The sequence below is a fragment of the Phodopus roborovskii genome, unplaced genomic scaffold, assembly GCF_943737965.1.
Source record: "Phodopus roborovskii unplaced genomic scaffold, PHOROB, whole genome shotgun sequence".
Classification (NCBI taxonomy): Eukaryota; Metazoa; Chordata; class Mammalia; order Rodentia; family Cricetidae; genus Phodopus; species Phodopus roborovskii.
This window is the reverse complement of record NW_026125358.1, coordinates 79200-98138: the sequence shown is the minus strand read 5'-3', so window position 1 is coordinate 98138 and position 18939 is coordinate 79200. Positions and strand designations below refer to the sequence as shown.

The window sequence follows — 18939 nt, the reverse complement described above, 5'->3', positions numbered from 1 at the left end:
GGCCAGAGGTTATATGCTTGTCAGGAGGCTGTACAGACTGCGTGGGGAACGAGGCAGGCGAGGGGGACGTGAGGGAGCACACGGGCAAGCCAGTGCAGGGGACTGGCCCTGCCCAGGGAGCTGGCAACTACCTGTGGAGTTGAGCTGCCAGGGCAGGCTGAGCCAGCATCCTGAGAGGCAGATGTCTCTAAAGTTGGGACCACAGCACACTGAGCAACACCCAGGATTGGGTGGTCAGCCGGAGATAGACCTCCAGAACGGTGACCTCTGACTTTTCAGAGCCAGCCGGCCTTCCAGGGTTTACTTCAGGATCTGGGCTCTATCTAAGCAGAGTTCCTCTTCACACAGTGCTGTAGCCATGCTCCCTGAAGGGTTTCCCTGCACTGTCTGTTACAGGGTTAAAGGCCACTCGGGATTAGTCCATACTATACCCAGTCACTGATGAGAAAGTCCTTAGGACAGGGGGTCTATCAAATCCCAACAGGGGTTTTCCCTGCTCTGTGTGGGGTATCAGTCTCCCACCTTCCCCTTCTTTCTGGTCACTGATCACTCTGCAACTCTGATTTATAACTACAGAGCCAGCTGTGTAGCTCTGCTCAGGCTTGGATTGCTCTCTTATCAGCTTCTGGCTCTGTTACGACAGCAATCTAGAAATCATGGAGGAGGGTTGTGCCCGAAGCTGGTGGTTCCTAGAGAGGACAGGACTTCTACGAAGAAGAACTGTGTATGGCATGCAGCCTGGTCACCCCAGCTGCATTTCTGCTGCCATGATAAAATATACCCGGACAACTAACAATTTAGGGGGAAAGGGTTTATTTTAACTGTGTCCCTGGTCACTGTGGGGAAGTCACACTTGCAGGAGCCTGGGACAGCTGGTTATAACTTCCACAGTGGGGAGCAGAGAGAAATAAACCCAAACAAGCTTGCTTGCTCATGCTCAACTCAATTCCTCCGTTTTTATACAGTCAAGGGCCTTCTGCCTAGGGAATGACAGTGGCCACATCAATTAACTTAGCAAAGACACTTCCTCCTAGGCATTCCCACAAATCAACAAAATGCAGGCAATCCCTGGATGAGACTTTCCCCAGGTGACTCCAGGCTAACAAGCACACTGGCTGAGTACAGTAGAGCCACTCTCCTGACCAAGAGGCTTTTTTCCCAGAGCCAGTGCCCTTGGGGCAGAGAGCAGAAGCTGAAATGACCATTTGGCGTTGTCCCAGAAATCCTTCAGAGACCCGTGGGCAGTGGAGGCTCCACCCACCCATGATATGTCCCAGAAGACCTCAGAAGAAGGGACCTGCAGAGGGAAGTGCCCCGGAGAACACAGAGCCCCAGACTTCCTACTCCAGGAAATGGTTCACACACACACTTTCTTCTGTCGTGTACCTTCTACCCACTCTCGTCTTTTTTAGGCTTCTTCTTCAAACTTAACTGTTGGAAATAAAACCGCCCCTAAAAAAAACGGAAGCCTTTGCCTTTGTCTTCTGGAGTGAACTATTCTGTTTTGATTCCCCTCTCCTGCAGAGTTTGCTGAAGAACTGGTCTGTATCAGTCTAGATAGAGTTTTGCAGCTTCTTGAACCAGCAAACTAGTGCAACTTTCTTTAATGATCGGAATGTGTTTTACTGGCAGCCAACGGTCAGCTGTGTTATTGATCTCTGGAAACCATGCTAAAATGACATCTCTTTTCCCTTAATCTGACTTAAGTATGTGGTAACTGGTTGCTGAGTAAGGCAGCCCACTCATGTCTACCCAAGGAGAAAAATGTTTCCTCCTGGTCCCCTGGCACTATTCTTGTAGCACAGACACCCTCAAGAGTCCCTTTCCTGTTTGGACCTCGTGGATTGATGGTAAATTGTCTTATGCAGGGTGCAGGCCCCTGTTGCAGTGTGAGGAATGGGGGAATTTGGGCCTCTAAGTATGATGTTCAAGAAGCATCTGCTATGGCGGGACTATGGCACATTGCCATGAAAATGTATGCCAGTGCTTCAGTCTTGCAAGGTCAGAAGAGGAGCCTAGTGGGAGGTGCCTGGTCATGGTAGCTTATGCCCCCCCCCCCCCCCCGAGGACCCAGAATTACCTTCCTGGAAGTGAGAAGCATCGCAGCTGCTCTAGCACCCAGAGACCTGCCCCATCTCAGAACAGAACCTCCAGAACTTGCAGGAGCCTGGGACAGGCTTGTAGGAAGGAATAAGCTCTGTGGGACTAGACCGACTACCTCTGGATCAGGTTGGGTTACTTGGGAGGTATTGAGGTTGAAACAGGGTCTCAGAGCGTTTAGCAGGGCTGCTGGGAACTTTGTTAATCTCTCTGCCTCCCATCTTTCAGGGTGGGATTACTGACGGGAACCCCTGTACCCAGCTGCAGAGCAGGTTGTTCAAAATCAGGGTGCCCTCTTCCATGCCTGTGTACTCAGCCTCTCTCACCACACACTGAGGCAGCAAACAGGGCCTTCCCACATGCAGGCCCTCTTCCCAGATGCTTCCACCCCAGCCTCCAGAATCCGGAGCCAAGATAAACTTCTTTCTTTATAAATTACCCGGTCTCCAGAATTTCACTTACTACAACTGCCATCACCAACAAAAGCGCAGATGACCTCTGTCTCTTTGTTTCCTTGAAGTCAGTAGTCAGCATAGATACGTAGATGTGTGTCCATGCTTTGCTCACTCTGTGGCAAATTCAGCTGGAGTCACAAGAGGAACATGCCAGCTCTCTTACTAATGCTAAGGGCCCAGGACTATGCAACAGGGACCGGGCAGTATCCAAGGGTCCTCAGGGCAAGGCTGCTTCCTGGAGGGTCTCAAGAGACAAGGAGAGGGGCCCAGGGACACAGCGGCCCTCCTCCAGCTCGCCATGGAAGGGAGAAGAGATGCCCTAGCTGTTCACAGCACCTGGGGACCTGCCCTGTGCAAGAACAGCCTGCCACTCTCTGCATTTTACTTTTCCTAGTCTCCGTTCTGCTATTCTTGGCCCAAATCTTTCATGCTTCTGGTTTTACCAAAACAAAAGCCAGTAAGGGCTGTGTCTCAGTTGGGGCTCCACAACTCTAATCTTTGGGTGGAGGTCTCTTCTCAAACACTCTACTAAAAACAAGATGAACTCCACTGATGAATACTGCAATAGTTTATCGTTTCTCAGAGGCCTGTCATCCCCCTTGGTTGGGGGAATATAGGAAGTGTGTGTGTGTGTGTGTGTGTGTGTGTGTGTGTGTGGGTGTGTGTGTGTGTGGTGTGTTTGTGTGTGGTGTGTGTGTGGTGTGTGTGTGTGTGTGTGTGTGGTGTGTGTGGTGTGTGTGTGGTGTGTGTGTGGTGTGTGTGTGGTGTGTGTGTGTGTGTGGTGTGTGTGGGGTGTGTGTGTGGTGTGTGTGTGTGTGGTGTGTGTGTGTGTGGTGTGTGTGTGGTGTGTGTGTGTGGTGTGTGTCAGTCTGTCTGTCTGTCTGTCTGTCCGGGGAGGGGGAGACATTCACAGAAAAAGGTGAGGGAAGAAAGACTGTGAGAACCTGAGGATCTCGGAGTCTGCTGTGGGATCGTGTCTCCTTATAGTGTCGGAAGATACACCCGTGAAGCCTCACTGATGTCACTGCCCAAACACAGCAGACTTGCTAAAGTGCTTGCCTCAACCCTACACAAAGGACTACAGACAGCTAAGGATGCTGAGAGACACAGTCTTCCCCAGGGAAGAGCACCCCAGGGAATACCAAATGGTCAGTCCTGAAAACAGACCCTTAAGGAATATTACACAGATTGAGGTTGTGTTTAGGAATATATGTGTATATGCATGTAACAATAATTAATGAAAAAAGAAGGAAGGGAAATGATGCAATTATAACCTCAAAAAAAAAAAAAAAAGAAGCAATAACCATTAAAATAAAAATAAATAAGAGGACCTTGTCCTTTGGGGCCTATTGTGGCTGTTACAACCGGACTGCCACCTAGCCATACCCATCTAAGTGGTAACTGGTGACTTACTTTGTGACTAGATCCAATTCTTTTTTTTTTTTTTTTTTTTTTTTTTGGTCTATCCATTACATAGACAAGAAGGCTGAAGTATGGTCAAGGTATCCTAGGATTCAGTCCAAGCCTTCCTCTAGAGACTTCCAGTGCTACAGCCAGCCTGGGAACAGATGACGTCATTCGGCAGGATGGGGCAAGTAAAGCTCTGATTTGCTCTGGAAGTGAGGTGTTCCGGAGGTGACAAGCCAAGCCTTCTGCCAAAAAAAAGATCAAGAGGGGTGGCCCAAAGCCTGATTCATCCAGGTGACATCATGAATTTGGACAGCGAGCCAGCCCTGCTTCCCAAACAACCAGACTATCCCTGAGCATGCACGCCTACATTCTATTAATAAATATCTGGAAGAAGCCCGCCAGGGTTACTCACCTGGTGACTAAGCCTGTATCATTCTTCAGAGTCCAGGCCCATGGCTGCTTAGGGGCCAGGGAGGAGGCAGGAGCAGCCTGAATTCTTGCAGGACCGGATTTAGTCATGAGACCTGGTACCTGGGGCCAGGTGTACTCTCTGTGGGTGTCAGGTTCCTCTGGCAGTAGAGATAGTACAGGCTTCAAGCATGTTCCCACCAACACTGCCTACAAGGACGTGCTCAGAGTCACTTACACATAGGAGCTGAGGATTTGGTGACAGAGTGTGGGTTTACAGATCATAAGACAAGGTTGGCAGGGAGTTTGCAGAATACTTGGCTTCCAGGTCTAGCTTTACTTTACTATCTGGGATTTTCTAAGCAAATGACTCTTTTTTTTTTTTTTTTTTTTTTTTTGCTTGTTTGTTTCTAACCTTGGTATTTCCATTCATAAACTGGGAATGATGATTTAAAAAAAAAGTAACACTTCTTAGAAAGGTGTAAAAGTTATGATGATGACATACAAACGGCTAATAGCTTTCTTGGTACTTACTATGTGTTTACTTAGCTATTTCTATTTATTTATTATTTCTGAGACAGGGTTTCCCTGTGGCTTTGGAGGATGTCCTGGAATTAGCTCTTGTAGACCAGACTGGTCTTGAACTCACAGAGATCTGCCTGCCTCTGCCTCCCGATGCTGGAATTAAAGGCTTGGGCCACCACCACCCAGCTAATCAGCTATTTTTAAACCAGAGAACTTTTGGTGGTCCAAGGCCTGCTTTGTCTGCTGCTCAGCTTTGCTAACTAAGTAAGGGTGATGTTGCAACCGTTCCTTGGTGGTCAGGCTGCTTCCTGTGTGCATTGAGTGTTTGGAGTCCCTGGCAGACTTTTAGTTATGGCAAGCCCATGCACCCTGTGTTTCTGAAAGCCCTTGAGCTCAGGGGCCTTCTGAGTTTCCAACAAAGAGGGAACTGTGTTGAGGAAACTCAGGCTAGGAGTAGTTGCTGTGGTGAGCCCAGAAAGCTTAGTGAGCACCCAGCATCCACAGGAGGGTTGAGCAGCATTCCATCTTGGGGAGCTGGCTAAAGTGGGCCTGGGCATGGGTCAGGCCTTCTAATGAGGAACATTCATCCAGTTCTAGATGTGTGTGACAGGGAGGGGGAGGGGGAGGAATGGTGCAAGATTATCTGATAACCTTCACTCCACATGCCAACTAAAGACGCTCATAGCAAATGTCTTCCCACACAGCAGGTTCTAGAAATGAGCTGTGAGACCTCCTTCTCTCAGCCCGTCCCCTTGTGTCTGAGGGCTGGAGTTCTTGCTCCGCAGGGTGAAGGGAGCAGCAGGGCACTCTAATGTCACTTCCAGCAGCCACCAGATGTGACCCAAGTACTGGTCTACCCTCCTGATGGTTCAGAGAAGGGAGCAAAGCTCACTAGCTTCCATAGCTCCTCCCTGGCAGGATCAATGGCTTGATAACAATCTGACTTCCTGTCTGGAAACCCAGCAATGGCTTCCAAGAGGGGTAAGATGAGGGCTTTAATTCGCATAGATAGCACCAGCTCTTAAGATGGTGTGTATTGGTAGCATGGCTTCTCATTTGTGATCCGTCAGCTGTAAATACACAAGCAAATAACACCATTAACTTCTCCAGCAAAGAAGACAATTAAGCAGAATCCTTGCTCTCCCCTCTCCAGCAAGCAGGCATCTGGGTGGAGACAGGGATGGAGCAGCTGGCAAGCCCACTCCTTTGGTGGCTTTTGGGAGGCTGAGTACAACAATGTTTCAAAAGTCTTACAGACCCCTGCACCCAGACATTTCCCTTTTATGGCTCTACCTGAAGAGGTTACTAGTTACTCTTTTAAAGTGTGTGTGGAAGTACACAGGGCTAGGCATGCCAGCACAGAAGCAGAAACAGTCAAAGGTCTGACAGTAAGAGACACAAGAAATGAGTTGAGAGGTGTCCATAGGATACCGGCCGGCCGAGAGGGTGTGTGCAGACATCATAGTCAGAGATTGCTTTGCTCTCTGTCTCTCCCAGGAGCCTGATGTGTCCTGAGGGTGCTCACCTAAAACTTTCATTATGCTACACACCCAAGTGTGATGCTTCTTGATGTTGTTTTAACTATTGATTAAAAAGGATTATGTAGGTAGATTCATTAAATATAAAGGTGTTCCTAATGTGTGGTTATAGGGGGAAAAAAGGAGTTATAAAATAAATAAATAAATAAAAGATCTACATATATGTTGGATGTTGGTTGAGGGTGTAGCTTAGTTGAGAGAGCTTTTCTATCGCACGCAAAACTCTGGGTTTGATCCCCAGCAATGTATAAACTGGGGGTGGTGGTACATGCTTACAACCTCAGCACAGGGTTCAAAGTTCAAGGCCACTTGCAGCCTGTTTCAGAAAAAAAAAAATCTCACAGTTAGATGTTTGTCTAGAGAAGTGTGTGTGTGAGGTGAAGAAAATCAAGATACAGCGAATGCAATTCTCTAAGAATTAATTAAAATATTACACAAATACAGTAAGTTGAAATACAAACACTCATGTAAATCTATAGAAAATTTCTAGGATGGGAAATTCAGAGATGTAATAAAGATTATTTTTATACGAGGGGTTGTTTATGTTTTATTGCGTCTTATATTTTGTTTTGTTATATTTTATACCTTTGTTGTTTTGTTATATTTTTCAGACATACACATATGCATGTGCTGTGTTTATTTGTATATGTATGTATGGTTACATATGTATATATATGTAAGTATGTAGCATTTGCAGATAATTGTACACAAAGCATTTCCTTCTAAAACCTTGAAAGGTGCTGAGGTGAATTTACCCACTGTTTTTACAGAACTTCCTGATTTATGGGACGCTCTGGATCCAGGTAAACTCTGTTGACATTTTGTGTGCTAGAGGCAGAGTCACCGTCTGCCTGTTCAAATATGAGCTTGGACCTGCAAAAAGTGGGGACAGTCATGCGCTCTTGGCAGATGGGCCAGCCCTCTCTTGAGCCTGGCCCTGGTAGGACATGGGACCAGTGCTGTTAACATGCTGTTTCTTCTCTTGTCTTTGACCCTAGTGGGAGGGGGAAGCCTACATTGCCTGAGTCCCTGGTGAGGCTGAGTGTCACCATCCCTGTCCTGGGTAGACACTGAGCTTCAGAAAGCCTGGCAAGGTGTGCTGTAGGGATGGCTCAGTCGATCCCCGAGGCCTTTTGCCTTGCGGGCATGAGGACCTGAGTTTAATCCCCAGAAGTCATGTAAACAAACAAACAAACAAACATGGAGTGTGGTGTCCTATGCTTATAATCCCAGCCATTGCTGGGAAGTAGAGGCAGGCAGCTCCCTGGTGCTTACTGGGCACACACTCAGGAGCACACACCATACACACACACACACACACACACACACACACACACACACACACAGAATGGTAAGGAAAAGGGAAGTGGGAGACACCAGGGTCCACAGTTCTGAGAACGTCCCGTAGGAAGCCTTATTGACTAATACAGGATTTACTGCCAGGCTTAGCCAGGGGCAGGGCTACCTGTCATGTAACTGACCACAAGACCCGCAGGCAGGTGACATTTGCCTTATGATCAGGTTGGGGAGTTCCTTTTATGGTTTGCTGTGAAAATTCCTTTGTGTTTCTTGGGTCAGGCCCCGGGTTAGAGTGAGCCCGTAACCTCTCCTCTGGAGCCAGGTGAGGCATCATCAGTCAGGCTAGAAGAAAGTATAGAACTACACTCATTTGCTCATGAGACTCGAGCTAGCTCTCCTGCTTCCTCATTTGCTCAGGCCTCCAAATGAGCATCTCCATGGATACAGTAAAGCCAACTCTGGAGGCAAAGAACAGGCTGAAACTTGGGAAATGCCAAGGAGCCATGAGGCCCTAGGAATCTGGATGGCAGGGTAACACTAAGCAAATTGTAGGGATTATGAGACTCAAGAGGGCCTCCTTTCCTACCCTTCCATCTCTCCCTCTACTCCCTCTCCTTTCCTCTCTCCCTCTTTTCATCCTTTCTTCTTCCCTCCCTCATTCTTTCCTTCCCTCTTCCTTCTAGGCCTTCCTCCCCTCCCCCTCCTCCTTTCCCTCCCTCCTCTCCCCCTGTCCTGCCTTCCTTCTTCTATCCCCTTCCTCTTCCTCTCTGCATTTCCTCCTCTCCCTCTCTTCTACCTTCACTCTCTCCTTTCTTCTGTGAGTTCTTCCCATCAAATTAACCAACACCGCTGAATGTTCGTTCACCTTACGTATGCCGATGCATTTCCAGGGAGGAGGAGCCACTGCGTTCAAGAGTAAGGACGCTCCATCCTGCAGAGGCATAAGGTGGAGGTGCTGTGGCTGTGGCAGGCGATCATGTCCAGCTAGAAGGGACAGTTGTTGTTGGAGGTGCAGCATCTGGTCGGGTGAGGCCAGGTCGATGGCAGGTTCTGGATAGGCGGGTGTCAAGTTCACAGCGCCCGGGGCTCTGCGACAGGAAGTCTTTCACTGACTGTAAATCCCCCATAGTAAGTGTAATTAAACAGTAAAGGATGTTCCTAAGCCAATGTCAAGGAACACTGATGGGACAGTCAGCGAGTCCTACAGAGACAGAAGCCTGAGAGATCTGAACCTGACTTTATCTATCGCTAAGAATAAGACAAAAACAACAACTACGCCTTTACTGCTCAGTACATTTGAAATTACATTATGTCAGATGTGCACTAAGGAATTCTAGTAAGATACAGTGATGCTGAGTCCTTAGGACAGCGTTCCTCAACCTGTGGGTTTTGACCCCTTTGGGGATTGCATATTAGATATTCTTGTTTGTTTGTTTGTTTGTTTTGTTTTTTGAGACAGGGTCTCTCTGTATTATTTTGGAACCTGGCCTGGAACTAGCTCTATAGACCAGGCTGGCCTCAAACTCACAGAGATCCGCCTGCCTCTGCCTCCCGAGTGCTGGGATTAAAGGTGTGCACCACCACCGCCCGGCGAGCCCAAGCTTTTGTCTTCCTTTCTGCACACTTCTCTAACTTTATCTCTGCAAGTGTGTTCCCCGTTCCCTCCCCCCCCCCATCTTCCAGAAGCTGTTGCCCCACCCACATCCTTCCTCCAGGGAAGGGACACTTCTCTTGTCCTCTGCCCTGTCCACACCTGAAATGAACAATCCCCCACTTCCTGCTTGAAGTGAGGCATAAAAGCATGACATGGAAGGTGAAAGGTGAGTGCATATGACCAGACCTCCAGGTAGGAAAGGTCATCGCCAGTGTCCAAGTGCTGGGACTACACTCTTCCATTCTCCTTACCTGCTCCCTGGGCCACCGAGGTCTGTAACAATCTCATGGTTTCCTGAGCAGGCTGCTGCGCCACCGGCCTCACAGCAGAGTTCGGTGTCCACTTTCCAAACCCATGTCAACCATATGCTGGGTTGAACAGTAACCTCCAAAACTATGTTTTCCCAGACTTTGCAAACAGTGCAGCATTGGGAAACAGTTGGTGTTGTTTGGTTACATTTTTTGATGATTAGTTAAGATGAGGTTGCATTAGTCAGGGTTCTCTAAAGGGACAGAACGGATTGAATAAGCGTTATGAAATGGCTGTCTGCATGTTGGAGAGGCTGGGAACCCAGTAGTGCTCAGTCTACACAGCTGGGAGCCTGGGCAGTCCTAATCTGCTGGTGAAGATAAGTAGGACCCCTGGAGAGCTCTTCAGTCTACACCAGGAGGCCAGAGAAGCTGGCTTCTAGTGTCAGTGAGACAGATTCACTGACCAGCAAGAAGCAAGCAAGACCCGGGGAGTGTCTTCTTCCCTCACATAATCTTGGCCATGCATCACAGATGGGATGGGGAAGCTGTCTTTTAGTTGATTCCAGAGCCAACCTAGTGAACAATTGAATCGAAACTGACCATCACAGATGTCACTTGGTGATGCGAGCTCCACAACCTGAGTTCAATCTCCAGAATCTATAAAAGGATGGAAGGAGACAACTGACTCCACAAAGTTGTCCTCTGTGGCCAGAGAAATCTATGTCAGGCAGTGGCAGCTCAAAACTGCTTGTAACTCCAGCTCTGAGGGACCTGACAACTTTTTCTAGACCTGTCAGGCACTTGTACACATGAGGCATATGTGTATGTGTGTGTGTGTGCGCGCACACACACACACACACACACAGAACCATACATAAAAACAAGCACACCTTTAGTCCCAGCATAGGGAGGCAGGGGCAGGCAGATCCCTGTGAGTTCGAGGCTAACCTGGTCTACAGAGCAAGTTCCAGGACAGCCTCCAAAACCACAGAGAACCCTGTCTCTAAAATCACCTCCACCCCCCAAAAAACCTCAAGTTATCCTTTGACTACTATACAACCACTACGGTAGATATACCCACACACATATCCCATATGCGCACATACATACACATGCATGCAAGAATCATCACATAAGTATCTAGAGGTCATTCTGGAAGAACATGAAAGGAGAGTCATTGAGAAGGACAACAGACAATGCCTCTACAAGCCAAGGGACAGCAAGGACCATCAGTAACACCAGACCCCAGACAAGGCTTCCCAAGAGGAAGGCCCCATTTTGTGCCTCGACAGTTGATGGGAGATGTCATTCTGTATATGTTTCTCATACTGGTTAATAATAAAGCACTGTTGGCCAATAGGAAAGGAAGATAGGAGGGACTAGGAGACAAGGAGGAAATAGGAAGTAGTAAGGGAGGAGTGAAGATGGAGAGTCTGGAGAGAGCTGGACGCCAGCCGCCTCCCCGGTAAGAAAAGGCCATGTAAAGATACATAGAAATGGGTTAATAATTAAAGGCAGAGCTAGCCGATAAGTAACAAGTAACCGGGCCAACAGTATTGTATCAAATACAGAGTCTCTGTGTGTTATTTGGGGCTGGTGGAGTGGTAGCAGGACAAGACCGGGCAGCAGGCGGAAAAACCGTACTCGTTACAGATGGCGCCCAACGTGGGGCATAAGACCTTCCACTTAAAATTTAACAAAAGCTTAAAAAAGGGTTTTAAAAACAAAAGAACAGAGACAAGCAAGGTTTCTTGGTAGCAGCATTTTTCTCAGTTGAACTCTGCTTTGCTAGAGACAAGCAGATATTCGCGTTTGCTAGAGACAAGCAGATATTCAAGCGGCTCCTTTAAGCGAAGATTCCTGACTCAGCAAAAGCCGCAAAAAAGCACAGGGCTTTTAAGAAACTCTGCTAACAATTTATTGATATGTATGAGAGATGGCAATGGCAGTGACCACATCTCCAAGCCGGCAGCATGCTTTCTGGGTGGCAACGCAGACCAAGGCGGTAAGCACAGCTTTCCATGCTGGCGGTAAAAGTACCGGCCACCATCTTTGGTAAACCGTGTCTGATACAGCTATGACTTTCATTTTAGCAAAGTTGTTGTTTACCAGATAAAAGACTTGTGGCCAGACAAAGATAAAGATTTACAGTAAAGACAGATTCATATTAAGAAAAACCTCTAAAGGTTTACAGTGTGTTTTAAAATATACGTAGACATAAAAAAAAAATGGTTTTAAAGAGACAAAGAGGAACTGGGTGTTGTAGCACACGCCTTTAATCCCAGCACTCAGGAGACAGAGGCAAGCAGATCTCTGTGATTTGCAAAGTAAACCTGGTATACAGAGTAAATTCCAGGACAGATAAGAGTTACACAGTGAAACCCTATGTCAAAAAATAAAAAAATAAAAATAAAATAAACAGAGTAATAATAAAGCCACATAAAGATAAAAAGCTCAGAGAGAATCTGGTTACTGTATGCTATTGTGTTGTCTTTACATTGTTTGACTGCTGAGAAAATAACAACAACTGATAAAGAAAATACTGCTGGATTAATTAAATTTATATATTTTAAAAATGCTTTGACTCAAAAATTTAAGTTCAAGGACAAGTTACTGGGGAAAAGGATTTCTATTTTTGTTTCAACAGGAAATAAAAAGCTGTGGATTCCTTCCAGACTAATATGGTTTGATCAAGCCAGACCCCCTAAAACAGAGTTCCTGATGATCCAACATTCAAAACAGCTTAAACAAGACAGACTTGCAGACTACAGCCAGGATTTCTGCATCTTCTTAGGATCCCCATGACAGCGCCCCCTATCAACAGAAAGTAGTTTGGAAAGAACGACGCCCAAATTCCCAAACATTGTTTATAAATGTTTGTTTTCATTTAAATGGACTTGGTTATAAATGGTTAATGATCACAGCCAGTTCTTTTTAAAGGTAAAAAGGGAATTATGGTATAGATATGAATACTTTGTTTTGGAATGGATTTTCATTTATTGATACAATTTAAGGTCATTTTTGTGATATATATATTTCTCCTCTTGTTTAAGTATTGTTTAGAAATGTAATGTATAATTCAATACAGATTATAGATAGTATCTATGATAGTCAGATATAGTTAAGTTAGTTAAGTTTTCTAGATATACAGAGATGTATTTGAGATGAATAGGCATTCTTCAAACATTTCAAAGACCTACAGAATATGGCATTTAAAATGGTTTAGGGTTTTTGTGACAGTGAGACATAATTGCTCTTGGCAATACCACCTGCACCAGAAAGGAAGATGGACATCAAAGAAATGCATTATGGAGTTTACTTCCAATATGGCAAGACTAGCCATTTGGACAAGATACTGCTCTTGTCTGGACTGTTTGACTTTATGCTGTATAAAGTGGACATGCAGGACCCACAGAAAAGTGACTGCTGATTCAAGATGGACATTGCTACAGAGTTCCTGCTTCATGAAAGAGTCTTCGAGACAATATGCAAGACACGGAGAAAAGTGACTGACAAACTGCCAATAAAGAAGACAGTTTAAAGTTTTCTGCTTTACTGGAGAGTCTGTCAGACATACTATGGCCTATGGGCTGAAGATGGAAGATTACAGAAGAACTTCGGGTGACTGAAAAGGCAAGATGTCTCTGTCATTTCTAGAGCTTATATATTATCCTTCTGTGGTCTTTGAAGGAGTTGAAGACAGATAGTTATAGTTATAGTTTTCCTTAGTATTAAAGATAAGTTACTTTAGACACACAAAGATAGGATAGATGATGGAATATTTTCTTCAAATCTTGCTAAATGTTAATGGACTAAATAGTGTTAACTGTGATTATTTGATAACTGTTATGTGATATATTTTGCTATGTTAAGGTTAAAACCCTTCATGTTATTTTAGACAGAAAAGAGGAGATGATGGGAGATGTCATTCTGTATATGTTTCTCATACTGGTTAATAATAAAGCACTGTTGGCCAATAGGAAAGGAAGATAGGAGGGACTAGGAGACAAGGAGGAAATAGGAAGTAGTAAGGAGGAGTGAAGATGGAGAGTCTGGAGAGAGCTGGACGCCAGCCGCCTCCCCGGTAAGAAAAGGCCATGTAAAGATACATAGAAATGGGTTAATAATTAAAGGCAGAGCTAGCCGATAAGTAACAAGTAACCGGGCCAACAGTATTGTATCAAATACAGAGTCTCTGTGTGTTATTTGGGGCTGGTGGAGTGGTAGCAGGACAAGACCGGGCAGCAGGCGGAAAAACCGTACTCGTTACAGACAGTGGCTTCTGTCCTCTGGGTCTGAGGGAGAACAGACTTCTGCCTTCATTTCCCCCAGCTTGTGAGACTTGGTATGGCTGTTTTAGCAAGCTCATCTAAGTCTGGAGACACTACCTTCCTGGGGACCAAATGTCACTTCCTCATTTATGCTCCGAGTATGTATTCTGTGCCTGGAGCCTGGAGTGCAGTCTCTGTCTTGCTGAGTTTGTGGCCAGTTTTCTTCCATAGGTTTCTTAGTGGCTCACAGCTGTTTGTCACAGAGAACGGGGTCATTTCCATACAACCCAAGATAGAAAGGCAGGTAGGTGTACAAGGCACCACAGAGCTCTACATCCTTTTCCAGGAGACCAGCTAGCCCACACCTAGCACTCAACAGACTGCAAGAAAGAAGACCAGACATTGATGAGTCTTGTAGCCATTTAGAAATCTAAGCTGTTGTGGAATAGAAATTTCCAGTGCACATGAGTCTAGAAAATCCAATCTCGCCCTGTGTGGGGTTGGCAGCCTCTGTGTATTTGCTAAGCAAATCCGATTCTATTGCTGACCAGTGAGAAAGAGGACCCATCCCAGCAACTCAGTGCAGTGACAGCCACATTCAGCTCAACAGACTCTGCTGCCTCAGCTGGCCTGAGCTGGGGAGGTGGGTGACCTCTGTGAAGGGCAGGCATCTCTGTCCTGGCTGTGCATTCGCCACTGAATTGGGATAGTCTCTTACCTAGGCATAGGTGTTGTAGCCACACACATTTGCTTCACCCAACATTCAACGGTCAGTCGATTGCATCAGGAAGGGAAATGTGGATGCTTTTGGCTTACCACAACTTACGAGGTGTGTGGAGTTTCAAATGGATCTCACTCGGGAAATTTTCCAGGGCGATTTGCATGTGGGGTTAGAGAGTCACCACCATGGATATTCCACAGCAAGGTCAATGTCTTCCTCCTCTCTCCGCCCTCCTCTCTCCCTCTCTCCCACTCTCCTGCTGATCTCAGTTCCTTTTTGTTACTGTTTCGGGACCAAGTCTTCCTACATAGCCTGTGCAGGTCTTGGCGACAGTCCTGCTGTAGCTCTAGTCTCCTGAGAACTGGAATTACAGGTGGAGCCACCAGGAGGGCCCAGCTTGTCCAGCTGAGAATTCAGGGCTGGAGGTCACCTAAAAGATCTGGCTTCCTTAACACAGACCCAGGTCCCACAGCAGCATACTCGAGGCTTCAGCTGCAGGGCTGGGTTGCTCTCCACGCTTTGTCCTGAGGACTCAGAGGGGCAGGAGATGGCTTTTACTGGCCAAGTGCCCTCTTCCAGCTAACACTGAAGCTACATTCCCCATTGCTGGGAAAGTTGTCAACTCTGTCAGCCTTTCAAATTGGACACTCTTTGACAGGGAGCAAAACCATAGGTACTCGATAAATGTTTGCTGATAGACAAAACGGGCAAGATGTGGGGAAATGGCTATTAGTGGGGTAAAGGACTACTTAGTCTGAAAGTTTGTTAACCAACAGGAAGGCTCACAAAGATACAAAGATGCCAGTGTTCACTCTCATGGCCCAGGGTCCAAGCAGTTCTGGCACAGAGTAGGTGCTTAGTACAGCTAAATACCGAACAGGCTCAGCTTAACCATCTTCCATGGATCTCCTGGGAAACTGAAATCTTGGGGCTCGATTTCACCATGCTCTCAAAATGAAGGGTTTTTCTTTTTTCAGTTTTCCCCAGCACCATACCTCAGGCCAGGCTCCTAAAGCAGCTTCCTAGAATGAGGGCCAGGGTATCTAGAGCATACTGGAAAGCAAAGAGGAGTATAAGGACGGAGCCTTGAGGGCATGGTTTAGTAGGAGGGGGAGGGGAGGCCCCTTGAGCCAGAGAGGCTGAACAGGTGGTTTTGAGACAAAGACTGGACTGGGCCCTCCCTACCTGGACTGGGCACTGAGTTTCTCAACGTGGCTTCATATTACAGGCAACCTGGGTAGTTTTTATTTATTTAGAGGAGATGGGGAATGTGGGGTCTGAGGAAAACTTACAATATTGGGTTCTCTTTCCTTTTTCTTTTGGTTTCTGGGCATGGAATTTAGGTTCTCAGGCTTGGCAGGCAAGCGTCTTTACCAACTGAGCCATCATGCTGCACCCATTGGGGAGCCCTTTATAAAGCTCCAGTGTTGGCACGCACTCCCCAAGATTCTGACTAAGCTGCTCTGAAGTATAGCCAGGTTGTCCACCCTTTTACGAAAGGCCTCCCTGGAGTCTCAGGTGGAGCCTGGGGATGAGAACCCGGTAACAGGCAAGCGGGCCAAGGTTTTTTAGAATGGCCCCTACAGCAGGGCAGGGTCGGCCACGGTTGGAAAGGTTGGAACTCTGCAAGTTCTGGGGACCATGAAGAGAGACAGCCTGTAGAGTCTCCATTGCTGACCAGGAAGGTTGGAGCAGCAAGGAGACCTTAGCTCCTGAGTATAGAACTGGAAAGGGCAGGAAGGGATTAGAATGAAGGAGCTGAGGCTACGTGGGAAGGAACCTGGAGAGAAAGTCTGGAGTCTTGGCTGTAAATGGGGATGCCGGGTGACTACGTGGAGACCCGGAGGAAGAGGGGGTGCCGCCCAGAAGGGCGTGGCGCCGACAAACGCTTTGGAAACTCCATGAAGGCGACGCGGGCCACGCGGCCGCGCAGAGACACAAGGAAGTCGGCATGCACACGCACGAGCGCGCACGGGAACACACACAACCACTCAGAGCACACACGTCCGCTGCGCACGCTGCGGCCCCGAGAGGGGATCGCAGGGAGGAGCTGCAGCCCGGGCCTGGCTGTCCCTCCCGCCGCGCCCCTGCAAAGGCTTGCGCAACAGGCGGCGGCTCCAGCCCGCCCAGCCCAGCCCAGGGAGGGTGCAGCGCGAGGCGAGCGGGAGGTTGGGGGGGGGGGGCAGAAAGGGGTGTGTCCCCCGCTGGGCTGGGAGCTGAGGGTCGGGGAGGGGCGAGGCCCTGGGGGCGGGGCCCCGGCGCCTTTATAATCGCCCTACGCCCGGACATAAACAAACCTTGCCAGGCCACCGTCTCGCGGCCGATTGCTCACCCATCCTCGCCTCCCTCTTCACCTTCCGCTGGGCGCGCTCTGCCAGCCTCGTTGTCTTCTTTCCGTGCTCGCTAGTTAGGTAAGCAAGCCCCTCGGACGCCTTCTCCATCTGGGGCGAGACAAGGACCCATGAGAGGCTTGTCTTCGAGGAGCCGCTGGACTCCCGGTCCGCCTTTGTGGCCCTTGCGAGGACCTACCTGGTGGCGTTGGCGTGGGTGGGTGGGTGGGGCACCGGGAAGGGAAGGGGCTCTGGCATCACTGGAGGGGATGTCGATTACTATAAGGGAGAAAAAGACATGTCCGGTCTCGCGTTCTTTCTAATTGGGGAAGGGGGTTGAAGTTGAGGCACAGAGTCTAGGGGCACCTGGGTCCTTCTTCCTGGCGTCCACCGTCTCCCCCACCCTGAGTCACAGCTGGCCCCCTGTCCAGTGGGCGCATGGGGACACCTTGTGCGTACTCGCGAGTGTGAAGGGTTGTGGATGGGACGGAGCGACTGTACAGCGTGTTCCCGCGTGGTGAGTGGGGGTGATCCTGCAGAAGGGGGCGAGGGTGTGTATGCCTGCTTTGGAGCCTGGTCCCAAACCAGTATGATCCGAGCCCAGGGTCCCATCCGGTCGCAGGGCCGGGAGCTTCCCGAGCTGTGCGTGTGAGAGAGCATGTGTGTGCCGGGGGAGAGTCCGGGGTGTGTCCCGGCGCGTGCTGCACGCGCCAAAGCGAGTGTCGGCGGCGAGCGCAGCGCGGGCTGGGTGCGGCTCTCTAGGTAGTCCCGGGTTGGCGCAGTGGCTGCGCGGGAGGGGTGACTTTTGTGTGGCCAGGGTCGCTCGGGCACCTGGCAGCCCCGCTCCGAGTGTCGTCATCTTCGCCTCCGCCTACACCCCCTCCCCTTTATTTCTCCCAGGCGCTCCTCGCTGCCTATCTTGCCCGGAGAGCAGCTGGAACTGCTCGTCCGTTCCCGGGAGACCCGTCGCGGTCTCTGATTCAGCCTGTCGGGGGAGATTCGGGAGGGGGCGTGCGGAATGCTGCAGGCTCTAGAGAAACACGCTGCCACCGCCTCTGTCAGATCCGTGGCTGAAGCTGGGTTTGTGGATCGCTTCCTTACTCCGCCACCTTCGGTCTTCCCGGTCTGTCGCCCCTACTGGCAGTAGTCACGGATCCCCAAAGCAACACCCCCTGGGCTTGAATGGGAGGTGGGGGAGGGAAGTCCAGTGGCGCGTGTCCTAGGACCGCCTTCTGCTCTTCCCCACTTGTTTCCTGGGCAAGTCAGCCTATTTGAGCCCTTTAAGCTCCTGTGGAGGATGGGAAATTCAGGTCTCCAGTGCATCTCCCTCCCCATGTTCTCCCCCACTACCCCGAATGAACTGATGAGTGAAATGAGTTTGAAGGCAACTCTTCCGGGTTGCTTCTTCCTGTTAGAAATCCTAGCATTTTGCTTGTTTCGCATGTGTGGGTAAAGAGAAAGCCAGAAGACCCCCAAGCCTGTCTTCAAAGGACTTGCCAACTTCTGGGGCAGTGACAGGGAGGGATGGGGCAGACCACTATTGGTGAGTGGGGTGGCTCAACCAGTTCCTGGTCTAAGAAAGGTGTGAGGGAAGCTTTTCAGAAAGAGCTGGAAAAGCTCCAAGGGGTGGAGCTCTATGGTTGAGCTAATCACGCCTGTGCTTTCTTGCTTTGATGGACTTGGCCTCCCTGTGGCCAGAACTAGGTACCTGGGAAGGAGGACTTTGCCTGCTATCCCTATAACAGTAGTCTGTGCCTCATAGAAAGAGCTCACACACATACATTAAAAATGACCAGCCACGCCTTTAATCCCAGCACTTGTGAGGCAGAGGCAGGTAACCAGCCTGGTTACAAAAGCTATTTCCAGGACAGCCTCCAAAGCCACAGGGAAACCCTATTTCAAAAAACAAAAAACAAAACCAAACAAACAAATGACCAAGACAGCCCTGCCTTCTGCCCTGGCCCCCTTTGGGTCCCA

The 18939-nt window shown here is 48.7% G+C and overlaps 1 protein-coding gene across 1 annotated transcript in view; it reads left to right on the top strand.

Annotated features, from left to right (window-relative positions):
- Positions 1–16965: 16965 nt before the first annotated feature.
- The window catches only part of LOC127214496 (protein NDRG1-like), a 37956-nt gene continuing 35982 nt past the window's right edge, over positions 16966–18939 (top strand). The window contains 1 exon segment of the mRNA XM_051174891.1: positions 16966–17043. The gene's annotated coding sequence lies outside the window, so the exon portion shown is untranslated.